Here is a 17,331-nt window from a genome sequence, read left to right on the forward strand (position 1 = left end):
ACGGTAAATCAAACTTGCTAGAACTAAATTTAATAAAATACTCTTCATTTTTAGATATATTTAATTTAATATTTTATAATATATAAATAAGATTTATTAAAATTTTATAAAATATTAAAAAATTAAGTTTGGAAACGTTCTATAAAATATAATTTATAGAATGCACAAATGTATGTTAAAAATTACCAAAGCATAATATTTTAGCATATTTCGGAAAGAAGAGTAAACATACTTTTAAATGTGTTGTTACGTTTGTAATAAATCTTATTAATCCTAATTTCTTAATTTTGATTATGGGATTGACCTTAATGAAATAAATGACCTTTTACCTGAATTCCAGAATATACCTCCATTGCGGCTTTCCTAGTACTTTTTTAAAAATATGTGCTACTGCAAGATTAAATACAAAATTTATTAATAATGCAAGAGTTTTTCATTTAAGATAATTTTTATAAATAAATACCGATTTCCCTGGTGGCATATATTATGTTTGTTATAGTATTTTTATATGTATGAATACGAAGATGCATAAAATGTAACATAATTTCCTCTATGGTTGGAACCATTTAAGAAAATATAATGTTCCAAATAATATTGTTCTATTACGATAATTTCCGATCAAAAAAGATATGCTTATTTCCATCAATTGTAAAACTCTAATGAAGATGGTGGAACAGGCATATACAATTTTTTAATCTCTTCATCGTCTTTTTCTTTGTAATAAGTGGGTAGATTCATAGCCTATTCTCAATCCCATTATATCGCATAACTTCGTCGTATATTTTCTTCATTTCTAGGTTAGGCTTTCTCCTAATTAAATTTCAAAAATATAATAATTTGAGTGTAAATTAACAACTATTTTTTGGTATAATATAAAAATATCATCATATATACTTAATATATATAAATTTGTAAAATATTATTCTAACGGCATTGAGATTTTATTATCAAGATGCTATCTACAACAGTAAAGGTAAAAATACCTGATTTTATAATAGCTCTGGAATTCCAATGATCTCATTTTTAGTATTTAACATCGAAGTTTTTTTTGTTATATCGATAATTAATCCCTATGGATCATTATTTCTTTTCGATTTTGTTGTATAGTGTGAAGTTGACTCTCTAATATAAAAAATAATTGATAGAAAATACAATGATGAATATATATAACCCTTTTTATATTATAAATATACTATTAAAAAAAATAATGCCTCGTCCTTGATAATTTTGGTATCTCCTACTGTAAGAGTATTAATTATGACCTAACTTTGGCCTAAACAAAAATTCAAACCAATATTTAAATATATTTATGAGGAAAGACCATCTTATTTCATGAACCACAGTAATTGGATCCAAGATAGAGATACTTAATAAAATAAATATACAAATGTATAGTATTCAAATATGTTTATACAATAAGAATATTTTCGATAATTATAGTATTTGGGTTGTATCTATTTTTTACGGTAAGTTCAAAGATTTTTTGTATAATTAAATGCTTTATGATATAGTGAAAGTGGGGATATTTTTTACCAGATGTTAAAAAAATAAAATGATATTACAGTGTGTGATGATTTAATTAAAAATATTGACGATTAAATTAAAACCTATCCATATAAAGTTTCGTCAATATGTTTCATTAAATCATCACAACACTGTTTTATTAAACTACGTTAAAAAATTATTTATCAACCTTTTAAAAAATGTGCACTTGAAGTTTATAATTAAAAAAAACTTTGATTTATATGTAAATGAATAATTTTACAAAAAGATATTTTTTTTACATATCATTTATTTAATATTTTTATATATTTTATTTAATTAATTTTTCAAAATTTAATATAGATTATATACTTTCACATAACTTTAATAACTCTCTTTTATTTAAAATACTTCTGTAAATTATTCTTTGCCCATCTCAGGAGAATGATATTCATTCATCTAACATTTCAACAAATAAAAATTCTTTAGCCACCATTAATGAAAATACACATTCTCAAGTATCCTCCATTATTCCTAAACTTAAAAGAGAATACCATTGTTGGAACAAAAAAAAGATTAACATGGTCATAATTGCCAAAATTTATAAATAAAGTTTAGGGGCAAAGCCCTCAAAAAAAATTTTAAAGTCCCCCCCCCCCGATTGAAATCCTGGCTATGCCACTGATTTTAATCCTTTAATTTCATACCCATATATAAAAATATTTCTGACCGCTATGGTTTTGATTCGGCCATATGATGTAAAATATTATAGTATGAACATTGGTATAAAAATCTCACCTTAAAATAATATAAATTAGCCCTAAAAAAGTAAAATCGTGTTTCTATTTTATATTAATAAATAAAAAAAAATTTATTTAAAAATAACCTTCAATTTTTAAAACTGCTGTAGAAATAATATTATTCTTAATTATCAAATATTTGAGGAGTAAGTTAATATTTGAGGAGTATAAGATAATATAAATAGGTAGTTTTTTTGGCAAAATATCTATGGTTATTTTTGCTAATAAAGATAATGACTAGTGGCTTATGTTGTAAATATTTTTTTTTGTTTTTATAGCAAGTCATTTTGAATATTTTTTGTTGTAAATATTTTTTGTTAATATTATTTATTTTTATCAATATTATAATTGTGTCATTATTATTATGTTGCGTTATAAAAACCTTGAAAAAAGAAGAAATTTAAGTAGTTTTTGTTTTTTTTTAAAAAAATTTATAATTATTAATTTATATTTTTTGTAATTAAGAAAATTTTCCTTGTAGATTCAATAACCGTTGTGATATGTTGCTATTGTAGATTCTAGATGGCCAAATCTCAGAGAAAAGTAGACCTCTCTTTATAAATTCAAATCATAAAATAGCTATATGATTATCGTATTTTCTTAGTCATAAAATTTTTATATACAAAACTTAATTATAATGAATTCTTAGTCATAATATTTATGTATTTTTAATAAAAGTATTGCATTTGCAATAATAATTATTTATATTTTGATTCTTTTGTATTAATTATAATTGTTAAATTATATTTTTTAAAATACTGTACAAGAATTACTTATATTTTATTTAATTATAATTTTTTTAAATATAGCTATTTACAATAAATTTTTTATATAATAATCTACATAAAAATTTCTACATTTTGAAATTTATTTTATTGAATATTAACATTAAAATAAATTCATAGTTAAATAAAGGGATTTTATTCATACTAAAGTATATTAATAATATATAAAATCTATATCTAATATAATAATTATTTTTAACACTCAATCAGATATATTGAGTGATCTTAAAAAATGTAAGATTCGGGGAGCAATTTTTCTTTCTAAACTGGATGGATTAATTTACAATTGACTAAACATAGATAAAATTTTTAGAATAATGCTTTCAGTCGCTTATCAATCATAAATTTAACCAATATTTTTACTAATATTTTTTTATTAATGCTTGTTACTATAGTGATTAGACACTAATAAAGCACATAATTGCCAAAATTTAAAAATAAAGTTTGGGGCAAAGCCCCCCAAAAAAATTTTAAAGCTCCCCCACCCCTATGGATAAATCCTGGCTATGCCACTGATTTTAATCCTTTAATTTCATACCCATATATAAAAATATTTCTGACCGCCAAGGTTTTGATTCGGCCATATGATGTAAAATATTATAGTATGAACATTGGTATAAAAAATCTCACCTTAAAATAATATAAATTAGCCCTAAAAAAGTAAAATTATTTTATATTAATAAATAAAAAAAATTTTATTTAAAAATAACCTTAAATTTTTAAAACTGCTGTAGAAATAAAATTATTCTTAATTATTAAATATTTGAGGAGTAAGTTAATATTTAAGGAGTATAAGATAATATAAATAGGTATAATTTTAGTTTTTTTTGGCAAAATATCTATGGTTATTTTTGCTAATAAAGATAATGACTAGTGGCTTATTCACAATTTTTTTTATATTTTCCTTCATTAAGTACTTATAAATATATTTATAATTAGAATTTTTAAATTGTGCTGGTTTTTTTTAAATAATAGATTTATATTTATTAAAATGTAATATAGGAATTATTATTTTGTTGCTTTTGTACAGACAATTTTTAATAATACTAAGTTCATATTCAATATTTTGATAAGTTTTGTTTTTAATAGGCACATTATTTCTTATATCATTAATAACTTGAGATAATTCAAAATCTTTGGACTTTCATCACGTATTCGGTCAAAACTAAGAGATATATCGCCAAAGTCATTTATAATTGAGATATCATCAATAACGTCATCATCAATTACTTGTGGTAGTCTTGAGAGGCAATCAGGAACAACATTGTATTTACCAGCTTTATATCTGATGTTAAAGTCGTAACCCCCCAAAATTATATTCCACTTCTGTAACCTTAATGACATGGTGCTATTATCTTTGAGCCCTTTGGTGAAAATATGGATTAACGGCTTGTGGTCCTTACAATAGTGAACTTAGTCCCTATCAAGTATTCTTGAAATCTCTTGATAGCAAACATAATGGCCAGAGTTTCACGCTCAATATTGGTATAATTTATCTCGGACTTTGCTAACGTTCTCGAGGCAAAAGCTATTGGTTTTTCTTTGCCATCTTTTTTGGTGTGAAACAAAACAGCTCCTAAACCTCTTTTAGATGCATCAGTCGAAATTCCGATAGGTAATTCAGGATTAAAGTACGTCAAAGCTGGAGGAAGGCTAGTCAACGTCTTAAGATCATCAAAACTTTTGGAGTGTTCCAAATTCCACTCCCATTTTTCCTTGTTGACAATCTTGGGATCAGCTATTTCAGCAAAGTTGTCCAAATATTTTCTGTAGTAGCCCGCTATACCCAGAAACGTTGACAATTCAGCAGCTGATTTTGGTTCCGGCATTCTAACGATCGCCTCGATCTTGTCATGGTTGGCGTGGATCTTATTGGCGTCGATATCGTGTCCTAAGAACCTCAGACTTTTTTTGAAGAATAAGCTTTTTGCAAAATTAGGTACTAAGCCATAAGATAATATTCTTTCAAAAACTCTTTTTATGATGTTGAAATGAGCTTCATCACTACTTCCCGTTATTTAGGTCATCAATATAAAAGATGACATCTTTCATGTCACCGAAAATTTGATCCATAATTTATTGAAAAACTGCAGAAAAAGTCTTTAACCCAAAAGGAAGTCTAGTAAACCGGTAGTATCCCCTGTGTGTGGATATGGTTAGTATATTTCTGCAGTTTATGTCGATAGGGATTTGTAAGAACGTGTCTTTGAAATCGATCTTTCTGAATTTCCTTCCCTCCTTGAGCTTAGCTATAAGATCGTTTATTCTTGGAGGTGGGTATCTGAAATCTTCAAGTGCAGGATTAACAGTGTCTTTGAAATCGGCGCAAACCCTAACGCTCCCATTTTCTTTGTAGACAGCGGTTATAGGACTTGTCCATCGAACATCCGTCACCGGTTCAATGACTCCCTCATCCATCCATCTTGTAAGTTCTTTAGTTACAGCATCTATTTTTGAATAAGGTATACGCCTTGGTGGTATTATCTTAGGTTTGGCATCATTTCGTAAATGTATCTTGATGTTAACTTTGTTGATTGGTTTGGTAGTCAATTTGAATTCACAATCTTTTATTAATTTATTTATTCCATCTTCATAATTGATATCAATGTTTGCTATAAACTTGTTTAAAATATTATTAAAGGCATTGATCCACATTCGCCCCAATAACGCATTTTTATTAGACTTTACGATCACTGCTTGCAACTGTTTGGCGATACCATTGTAGCTTACTTTAACTTGAGTTACGCCGATAATTTTAATTAAGTTTCCATCATAAGCTTAGAGTTGTAGAGTGGACTTTTTAAGATCTTTAATACCTATTGGTTTAGCCATTTCATGAGGTATAATTGTGAATTTAGATCCAGTATCTGCATTGTAACGGTAACATCGTTTATTTTTAAGAAAGTCATAAATGCATCGTCATCGAGTTTATGCTCGGTTAAATTGTTGACATTAAAATCACTTTCATTATTATTTTGTATAACATCATTTTTATTTTCCACAATCTCTTCAATATTCATATTGCAATTGTTGCTATTACTTTGGCTCTGATCATGATATTGTATTTGTTTTCTTAGATTATAGTTTTTCCATGTATTGTTTCCTCCATTACTATTATTGTTATGATTGTAAGACTCATATCGGTTATAATTTCGATCATCATATTGATTCTGATTTCTTTGGTTGTTGTAAGACCAGGAGATGTTTCTCCCAAAGTTATTATTATTTTGCCAGGCATTATTTCTATCATAATTGTTTGAATTGCTATTATCGTGCCACCTGGAGTTTCTTCCGATATAGTTTGAATTGTTGTTGTTTTGCCAGGCATTGTTTCTATCATAATTGTTTGCATTATTGTTATTGTGCCACATGGAGTTTCTTCCGTAAAAGTTTGAATTGTTGTTGTTTTGCCAGGCATTGTTTCTATCATAATTGTTTGCATTATTGTTATTGTGCCACATGGAGTTTCTTCCGTAATAGTTTGAATTGTTGTTCGAAGATTGGTTATTACGAAAATTTCTAGAGTTACCCTCACAGTCTCGAAAATGATTGTTTTGATTCGGCTAGCATTATCATTAGGCCTAAGATCATTATAATTCCTCTATGACGGTTAAACAACTAGTAAAGATATAGATATATAATCTTTATATAAGTGCAGGTTAGAAACGCTCCATACCTTAGAGAGTTAAAGGCGTTCGAGAAATTTATTTTGACTAGGATATCGTGATGAGGCCCGTTTGTAAATACATCCGGTTCGTGTGAAGGGATAGCTCAGATTCACCTTTCACGTTGACCCCTAATTAATTCGGGCACGGTGACTGGATATTGTGAAAAATATTCTGCTTACTACTAGTTTACCTGTTAATCGGCGCTAAGTAGTTCGCAAAGCGAGGGCGATTTTTTTTATTAGGTTTATGCGGTGAGTTTAGCGCCGTATAGGAGTGGGACAATGGCGGGGTATGCTTCCATTAAGCATATGGTTGATGCAAAACGTCGAATTGTTGAATGATGTAAGGTGCGGTTAGATCCTGTGGGAATATCAGGCGGAGCCCATCAAACATAGGTGAGGAATCGCGTTTGAAGGAGAGGCCTTTCTAACGTCGCTTGTGGTATAAGTGGATAATAGATGAGCTTCAGGGTAGGACGATACCCAATTAAATAAAGGTTTTTATTATGGATGGTGTGCAAACCTTGAACAAAAATATGAGATTAAATAAAATACCAATACAAAGATCACAAATGATAGGGTGTCTAGAGAGTGTTTAAAGAAGGATAATTATCCAAGAAAGTCAACAACTTGAAACCTTTCTACCTTAGGTATTCGTGAAATTACAAATGGTTTTGGTGTGGTTATAAATATATCTATATCTGTGTAATCGGCTGGGTCAAATGTCGAAGTATTTGCGACAGTTGAGGTAGGAACTATTGGGCTAGTGAGAACAATAGCCAATGATGTGAGAATGGCACTATAGGTTGTTTAGTTGTGAGAAGGGGAGAAAAGACATTAAGGGTTCGAGGAATAGCTGGTGTTAAGATGGGAAGCCCCAAGTGAGGACCCTTTATTTTCTAGTTTCGATGAAATCGCAATAGTCCCAATTGGTTACTTTAATAAGTTTAATCAATGGTAAATTTGGTAGGTGCGGTGCTGAGATCTGGTAGGCTCATAAATTATAAATTTTTACCAATTGAGGGTGAGAGTGAATATCATTATTGATAAAATTCACAATTGTGTTTATGACTAAATGTATGTATTATTCTGTAAACTAAAATTCATATAAGTAGAAGACAGTTAAAATCAATTATATAGTAATAAACTTTCTATATGGTATAATACTATAATTTTGATTTTCTATTATCAAATGAGTTTATTATATGAGATCATGATATGAAAGCTTTAATTGCAAAGATGGTTTCATAATTGAGTAATTTCTCTAATTAATAACTGCATCATTTTATGGTGAAATTTGTGAAGGAGTAATAATTATGATGAGTAGATCCAGAGTGTGTATACTTGAACACCTAGATGCAATAGAGCAGTATTATATGCCTCAATGGGGGGAGGCCCTTATTTAATATTCGTGTTAAAAAATTTTGAGACTGACAGGGTGGGTAAATGTTTATGATATCATTACATTTTATTCAAATAAATTGTTATATTTTATTAATTCTCGCAAGAAACAAGCGATATTATTTTCTATTAGTTTTCAATCCAAAAAGATTAATTTATCTATTTTAAATAAATCCAGCCATTGGGCTTTTTGGGACAAATAAAAAATCTGCAAATATTATTTTTAAAATATTAGACTCGGCCTGGTTAAAAAATAGGCCCGAGGGAGTTCATTAGTGTGGTTATCTTACAAAATACTCAATATGTAATTATTTAAAGTTTTTAAAATTTTTGTAATTTATCCCTGGATATCTCTTCTTCTAGAATATTTGAAAATTAAAACGAATTATCTGAAATTTTATTTTTCGTTTAATTTAAAATGATCTTGAGATTGTGGATTTAGAAAATTTGTAACTTGCAAGTGTGAAAATAGATTTCCAATTTTTTTAATAAAACTGTAGGAATAGTTCAGAATTTATCTTCTCTTAACAACTGCAAGGCTATCGTAATCCTATAAGAGGATAGTTTGGAATAGGAACATTCTCTTAATAAATTATTCAAAAAATATTAAAATTTATTTAAAAATCTGAAAATGTATAAAATTATTCAAGGAGGAGTATTTTTTAGTATACTAATATAGAATAGCAATTAGGATTTTTTTTATTCATATTTAAAAATATTTAATTATTGAAGATTATTTTGTGTAATTATTATTTCTAAGCCGATCAAGGATTTTGCTAAAGGGAAGAGGAACGGGGGTGAACACTATTAGTTGAATATTTCTCCATATTTTTTTGCAGTATAAGCAAATTAAAATTTTTAAATGTTTAACTTCAACTATAACCTCGGGTATAGAAGCAGTGACAACCGAAGATATTAACATGGATAAAATAAGTCCAGGTTTGATTTATAAGATTTTAAATATAAACTATATATTTGTCAAATGAAAAATATATGAATTTTGTTTTAAAAATAATAAATATCTCTGGTAAAAAAATGAAACAACTATTTTTAATAAAATGATAAACTCAACCATTTAATTATTTCTTATCTATCCTTATGAAATCTATTTCTAAAACTCTTTAATACGATAGTTCTATAGATTTTAGAAGATCCAAATCATATAGAAATGATTAAAAACTTCTAGGTCTATAAGTAGAATTTTTGCAAATATTAAAAATCTAAACACCAAAATAAACTCGATATTTATTTTAATGATTATTCTATAAAAAAAATTAAGTCTACAAAACAAATATTTTATTAAAATATTTTTTTTTATTATTAAAAAATTCTAATAAAAGTTTTTAAACGTCAAAGTTATGAAATGAATATAGTATTTTTATATTGACACAAGTTTAAGTGGGAAAATGAATTTTAAAAATTATTCTATAAAAAAAAATTCTGATTTTTACATTAAATTTAATTACTTTTAGTTATCTAAAGATTGAAAATCAAGATATAATTTATACGTGTTTAGTAAAAATTTAAAATTATACTAAATTTATATTCTATTTATTCAACAGATCCTATTATCCATAAGATGATCAAAACAAATTCTTATCCAGGTTTGTAATGTGTAATAAATTTTAAACTTTTGTTAATTCTATAAAATATTTATTAATATGATTTACATATTGGGGTAGGAGGGGGTGCGGGTAGTATTATTATTTTATATATTTTTTATTTCTTCACGTGTCATAATGGTTTATATTTAAAATTTTATATTTCAAACTTGTTATAATTTTCTCAGTACATATATCTTTGGTTACAAATCTTCTATACCCGAGGTAGTTGTTGATATGATTTATTGAATAAATATTATTTAAATTTATAAAGATTTGAATAATTGATTTGCTATCTAGAAAATTGGTCATAGACCTTCCCAACGTGAGTAAACGTATAAACAATTAAATCAAGACCATTTGATGGTGGATGGCTGCAACATGCCATTTATTATTAAAATATAAAAATGTAGCACTAATTTAATAAATTGTTATATTTATTCTTTAGTTTTATTCATAATCCATAACATTACTCAACAAACTCGAAAAAAATGAGAAATATTCAACTAATAGTGTTCACCCTCCTTAGCATATTCCTAGATAGGCCTAGAAATAATAATTACGCAAAATAATCTTCAATATATTTTTAAATATGAATATAAATCTTAATTGCTATTCTATATTAGTATAATTAAAAATAATTATAATCTTACTGGTTTTAATTTTATACATTTTCATATTTATAATTAAATTTAAATATTTTTTTGTATAATCTATTAAGCGAATGTTCATATTCCAAACTATAATCTCATAAGATTACAGCTCAAAACTAAACTCACGCGAACACCTGATCAACTCAGGTTGCCTCTACATATAGCTATTACATAAAAAGTATTTTGAGTTAAATTTATTAAAAATTATTTTGAAATAAATATGCGTTCATTGTAAAAAAAATAAATAATTTAATTTTATGTAATTTTAAGGACAATATTGTTTAATTGATTTAGATTAAAAGCATTATTAATAAATTAAATAATCATTGATTTTAATAGAGATTATATGGGCTGTAGGATCTTTAATAACTCTAGCGTAAAGGGGCAAGCCGTCAGTTTCAATTTTTTGATGAGGCTAACTGTCTCTTTTGACATTTTGTTTAGATGAGAATAACAGAATATAACATTAATATAGGCGGTTTTGAAACAATAAAGATATGAATTGAAGTGATGATGAATGCCAGAAATGGATCATATTATTATTTAATGGTGTGGTAGGTGATGATTAATATAGGAGTTAGTAATATTTTCAAAATCTATATGGTGTTACTATAATACAGCATTCAAGAGTTAAAATTCCATACTTAGTAAAATCTTAAAATTACAAATGACTTTAATTAAATAACAAGTTTAGTCAAAATTTTAAAAATATTATTATTTAAAATATTAATCAACAGAATTACCATCGAAGGATATGCAAGTCTCGAAAGAAACATGTATAACACCCCATCGTTTTGATTTAGGTTTGAATTAATTTTTAGTTAATTAAATTAATTATTATTTTAATAGAGATTATGTGACCTTAACTTTTATTTAAAAAAAAAACAACTTGATTATTACTAAAAGTAGTTACTCAATTCATTTTCTATTTTTTTTATAAGTCGAATTATTCTTTATAAGTCGCCTTTCCTCACATCATTTATGATCTGCGATGGTTTTTTATCATCCATAGTTCTCGCTGATAATTTTTTTCGAAAATCAATATCATAAATTGTTGTTCCCCATTTCTTCTCTTGTTGTATATTGTCTCTTCTATATATGTTAAGGATAATCGCGACAAGGATTCATATATTACATTGTATTTACCCGCTTTATGTTTAATGTAAAAATTATAAGGATGGCTATTGATGTATCCTCTTTTAGGCCCTTTGAAAAAATATAAAATAACGGCCTGTAGTTATTATTGTAAGTTTTTAATATTTTTATAATCGTGATGTGATCTTTTGTAATATGGTTGATTTGTAATTTATCTGTAATCTCTATTGTTTTGACTTTGTTGTAAATCTTTATTAATGTAATATCTAAATTGTTGCACTTATGAACCTTTGATTATACTTGTCAAAATTTTTTACATACTTTCCATTGTAAAACCTCTCATTGTAATATCTGTAATTATTGTTTAATTTTCTGTTGTCGCTTTATTGATTGCATCTGTGATTGTTATTTTCATGTCCTGGGTAATATCGTTGGAAATTGTTCGCATAAGATTTGTAGTAAATAAATCTGTTTTGATAATTGTATTATTAGTTTTGATGATGTGGCATATAGTTGTTGTTTTGATTGTAAAATCAATGAAAGAATGTTATCGTGGAGCCCATTGTTGAACATTGTTAGTATCATATTGCTAAAAAATTTTATTATCTCTTTTTGTTAATCTAACTGTAAAATTGCACTCCCGTTATAGATTTCTAAATTTTACGGTTCACATTTTTTTTAAGTTTTTTTATTATGGAATTATTGAGTTCCGCCTCAGAGCCTTTATATTGTAGTTTTACATAAATGTATCGGAATGATTTTGGGTTAAAATAATATTAGCTTTATCGTTTAATTTTGTTATTATTTAAATATCTAGTGTGTTTAAATAGATTTTTATCACAAACAAACTTAGGGAATATTATTCAATTATCCTTATTTTATCAATTACTTAACTTCAAGTAATCTATTATATATTATATTTTTATTAAAAAAGAGAATGAGAAAATACATAAATTTAAATAGGAGAATTTTATAACTAATCTAAATTATATTAACAATAGTAAAATATCAGAAAAATGTAATACAGAATTATAAAGATTAATTCAAATATTTTTTAATAAAAAAGCCTCAGAAATTTTTTTATTAATGGCAATATCTGCGAGGCGACCATAGTCTACTTTTGGTAGAACTGGAAACATGTGACTAATCAAGCTAGTGACTATGAATCATATAACCGCTCAAAATTAAGATCACGTAAACTCCTGATCCGATTAATGTTTTAGAGCTTGACTAAACTCAAGATGCCCCTACATCCAACATTCTCTTTATTTTTGGCTCCTGCTAAAAGAATAGCAACAATTATTTTTTAAAACTATGACAAAAACATATGCCTCATCATCAAAACTAATAATACAATTGTCAAAACAGATTCGATATTTACAAATCTTATGCCAACAATTTCTAACGAAATTATCCAGGCATGAAAATAACAATCACAGATGCAATCAATAAAGCGACAACAGAAAATTAAACAATAATTACAGATATTACAATAAGAAGTTTTACAATGGAAAGTATGTAAAAAATTTTGACAAGTATAATCAATGGTTCAAAAGTGCAAAAATTTAGATATTACATTAATAAAGATTTACAACAAAGTCAAAACAATAGAGACTAGTACAGCCCATATAATCTCTATTAAAATCAATGATTATTTAATTTACTAATAATGCTTTTTATTTAAATCAATTAAAAACACATATTTATTTCAAAAAAATGCTTTTTATGTAATAAAAAATTATATTAACTTAAATTAAAATACTTTTGTGATGATAATGGATTCATAGTCAAGTTAATTCGATGTGTAATTTAAAAAAATTAAAAATCACTCTAACACCGTTTTGACATTTTTTTTTTAAATACTGTTTTTGAAAAATTTTATTTAAAAATATAAAGTATTATACCAGGATTTGTTATCCGAGGACGGCGGCCAGATACTTGATCAATTTTTGAGGCCCCGCAGATACTGTCACTGCTAAAATATTTCTTGCGGGGCACTATTTATTATAAAATATTTGAATTTAATATATATAATTCCATGTATTACATTTTTGTTCATATTTTAGTATTGTTAATATCACTTAAATTGTCTTATTTAATATGTATACTCATTCTCTTTTTATAAAATAAAAATATAATATAAAATAGGGAAAATAATGTCTAATTATAGATCATTTTGTTCGAAATTATCACATCTTTAAATATGATTGGTACTAATGTATTTTATATGCTGATTAGTTCTAATATCTAAACTTAGAGTTAATAATTGAAAAAGAGTGAGATAGTTCAGTTCAAATGATTATTCTCAAAGAGGCACCTAAAAATACAGCTCAGAAACCAATTATAATACCAATATCTTTATGTGAGGACGTAGATGTAATTTATCTATAACATGCTCCTAATATCCAATTTACAAAAGTATAACTATTCCCATGAATCCAAATAAAGTAAAAATATTGAACGAATGAAATGAATAAAGTGAACATATATACGGGTGGGTGGGTTGAAAGAGAAAAAAATGGGGCATGGGTGAGACCGTAAACGCTGGTATCTATCATCTATTGTGACATATAACATATTAGTACCAATCATATTTAAAGATATGATAATTTTAACACAATGATCCCTAATTTTAGACATTATTTTCCCTATTTTATATTATATTTTTATTTTATAAAAAGAGAATGAGTATACATATTAAATAAGACAATTTAAGTGATATTAACAATACTAAAATATGAACAAAAATGTAATACATGAAATTGTATATAGTATATTCAAATATTTTATAATAAATAGTGCCCCGCAGGAAATATTTCAGCAGTGACAATATATGCGGGGCCACAAAAGTTGATCAAGTTTCTGGCCACCGTCCTCGGATAACAAATCCTGGTATAATACTTTTTATTTTTAAATAAAATTTTTCAAAAACAGTATTTAAAAATAAGATTAAGATCCAAGTCATATAGAAATCATTAAAATTTGATATGTCTAAAAGTCGAATTTCTGTATCAATGGTTAAAAGAATAGCCAACTAATATTTTTAAAAAAATTATCATCTTAATTAATTTTAAAATTGCAAATTATATATTATAAATTTTAAAGAATTTCTTATGAACAGAAGTTTATAATTTTTTTTTTATTTTACACTTATCAAATTTTATAGCAAGGAATAAATCTGTAAGGAAAGGGTCCTTATGGTCATTGCATACTCCATGTCAAGTTTAAAAGAGTTAAAGGAAGGTTGGCGATTTCTTTTATATAGCATAAGTAATTTACCAGATCTGAAGGTAGGACCATTCAAATTATATATTTCATTCAACCTAATTTTAATTACTTTTTAAAAAAAGGGGGGAGTTATATTTTTGTGGAATAATATTACTCTGAAAATTGTAATGGTTGTTACTAACGATTTGAAATTAACTTTTTGGTAATGTAAAACAATAAAAAGAAAAAAAATAACTGCACAAAATACCACAGGGTATGGCGGTTAACGGTGATAATCTTATATTTAAAGTATCGTTTTATCTTTATAAACAAGAAACACATTTATTTGTAACAAAACTAAATATATTAAATTTGTTTGAAAATTATCTAGTAATAACCAAATTTTTAATAAAATGATAAACTCACTCGTTTAATTATTTCTTTATCTGTCCTCAAATAATAATATTTCCTAAAATCTTTGATATGATATTCCTATAGGTTTTAATACAACTCGGTCATATAGAAATCGATATAAAAGGGAAAATCTAAAAGTCGAATTTATTTAAATTTTTTAATTCTAAACAACAAAATACAGCCATATTCTATTTATTAATTTTTCTATAAAAAAATATTCAATTTTGATTTGATATTGTGAATAACAATTAGAGTGATAATATTATGGTCTGAAATGTAAATGCAAATTTGCACTTTGACCATGATTTAATCCTTAAGGATCTTTTTTTCTAAATATGATTAAAAGGATGACCAGGTATAGAAATAGAATTAATAAAAACTAAAGTTAAATCACTTTAAATATAAGATTATCACCGCTAATGGCTATACTCTCTGGTATTTTATGCAGTTATTACTGTTTCACATTAAACCAAAAAAGTTAATTCAAATCGAGAGTAATTACAATTTTTAACGTAATATTATTCTATAAAAATAAAATCCCTTTTTTAAAAGATTAATTAAAATATAATAAATTAAATACATGTTAAGACAAGGCCGTTTCATTTTATGGGAGACTATTAATAAATCGTAGAAAGCAACAATTTGAAATATAAATGTTCGGGTTTCTTCCCTACTTTCGGATCTTGTAAATATATTCAAGTCTTAAGGAGATTTCCAACGAATTATATAATGCTAAATTCTTATTAGATCTCGCCTTCGCTTCTAATTATATTTGATTTATCTAATTTGAAAAAAATTATTTGGGGAAAATTTTTGATCACATTTTCCAAAAATTCCAAAATCTTGTATTAAAAACATAGACTGTTTTCATTTGTTTTTATTTAGAGAAAATAATTATTAATAATTAAAATTTTATATTATATTTTGAAAATGTTTTGACGACATGAATATACCTGAAGAATCAACTTCTATGGATGAAGACAACTATCCTTTTATAACTGGGGGAAGTAGATATTCCCAAACAGATATGGAATATTACTTGTAAAACATATTTATATATAATAATTATTTTAAATAAAATGTTTATTTTTTTTTATATAACTTTAATATAGAATGAGAATAACTTTTATTGGATATTTTTAAAATATAATTCATTTCTATGAATTTTTACTATTTAACAATCATCATATTCATTTGCTTTTAACAGAAAGACATTCTTGGGCCTTAATTTTTTAATCAAACCCGGTCCAAACCTGCAATAAAAAAAATTTGGCTCATCCCGATTTAAAGAAATTTCACTAGTCCTGAAAATAATCAATATACATTTTTCCCTTTTAGAAATTTTAGTCATCCACAAGCATGGGTGGAGATTTTCTTTCGTCTTATTTGATAAAAATTATAAAATGTATCGATTAATGATTATTAAGTATAAAGCATGTCACTTAGAAGTATCGACTTTTTGAATTAGAATATAAATAATTTTTTTGTTAAAACTGGCTACACAATCTTTGCATTAGGGAAAATATTTTCCTAATTAAGGAGTTGTGTCAAATAGTGGCTCAGAGGTATGAAGCAAATATATATTTTGATCCTAGTTTTCCCAAATCGGTAACCACATCTTGATTCAGATGGTTAAAATATATGAGATCGTCATCGAAAGCTCGATTATAGTTATGCGATAGAGCTGAGTGTAGTATTCTTATCTGTATATAAGAGATTGTAAAATATTTACAAAATTATACATAAATTTTTATATGTTTTATTTATATATTAGCCCCGAAGAGTTCCCGGTTAGTCCGTTTTTAGTTTCTCCGGATATTATCATGCCTAAAAAGAAAGAAAAGCGTGAAAAAAAGCCTACTAAATATTTTATTTTGAATATTTTTCATATATAAATTAATTCCAATTTTTAATAATAAAAATTCTATAAATGAACAACATGTGCTTAGCAAGATTTTTATTGAAATATTAAGTGAATTTGATAAATGTAAAATATCTTAAGTTATTTTGTGTGATTGCAATTAATATGTGTTAAAAAATGAGATTTTTTATTAAATAATAATTAGATTGTGGAATGTTTTAAAATAAAAATTATATTTAAATAATAATATTAATGTAGAAAAATTAACTTAAAATTTTATATGATTGGAATTATCTAAATTGAGACAAAGGAATCTGGGTTGTAAGGTTCTTTGGCATATATATATATAAGCTATGTAAATTATT

General features: G+C 25.8%; 1 long non-coding RNA gene across 1 annotated transcript in view; it reads left to right on the top strand.

Annotated features, from left to right (window-relative positions):
- Positions 1-16,123, top strand: part of LOC135927654 (uncharacterized) — a 115,846-nt gene extending 99,723 nt beyond the window's left edge. Inside the window, exons 2-3 of the long non-coding RNA XR_010572137.1 lie at positions 11,127-11,192; positions 16,065-16,123. This is a non-coding gene — a long non-coding RNA (uncharacterized LOC135927654). The remainder of the gene's footprint in view (positions 1-11,126; positions 11,193-16,064) is intronic.
- The last annotated feature ends 1,208 nt before the right edge of the window (positions 16,124-17,331 follow it).

The sequence above is a fragment of the Gordionus sp. m RMFG-2023 genome, chromosome 3, assembly GCF_954871325.1.
Source record: "Gordionus sp. m RMFG-2023 chromosome 3, tfGorSpeb1-WG-v2, whole genome shotgun sequence".
NCBI lineage: Eukaryota > Metazoa > Nematomorpha > Gordioida > Chordodea > Parachordodidae > Gordionus > Gordionus sp. m RMFG-2023.